Raw genomic sequence first — 296 nt, forward strand, 5'->3', positions numbered from 1 at the left:
GCGGTTGCGGGCTCCCCGGGACCCCTGCCACACTGGCAAACCCGCCTTGTGCCTTCTAGGGGAGCGTCTGGCTATGAACCGCTATTCCTCCTCAGAGAAGCAGCAGTGGCCGAGCCTCCCCATTCCCTGCTCCTCGTTCAGAACTGACCGAAGGGGATAAATTTGCCCCCACAAAGGCCCGTCCCTGTGCTGAGGCGGTTCCTCCTCTGCCTGCGAACGGAGATCGCGCGTTTCTTTCCGAAACAAGGGAAACAAGGCACTGCTCAGGCTCTGGAGAACTCCTGTGCCCCGGCAAG

This window comes from Pterocles gutturalis, unplaced genomic scaffold (genome assembly GCF_000699245.1).
Source record: "Pterocles gutturalis isolate BGI_N339 unplaced genomic scaffold, ASM69924v1 scaffold15882, whole genome shotgun sequence".
NCBI lineage: Eukaryota > Metazoa > Chordata > Aves > Pterocliformes > Pteroclidae > Pterocles > Pterocles gutturalis.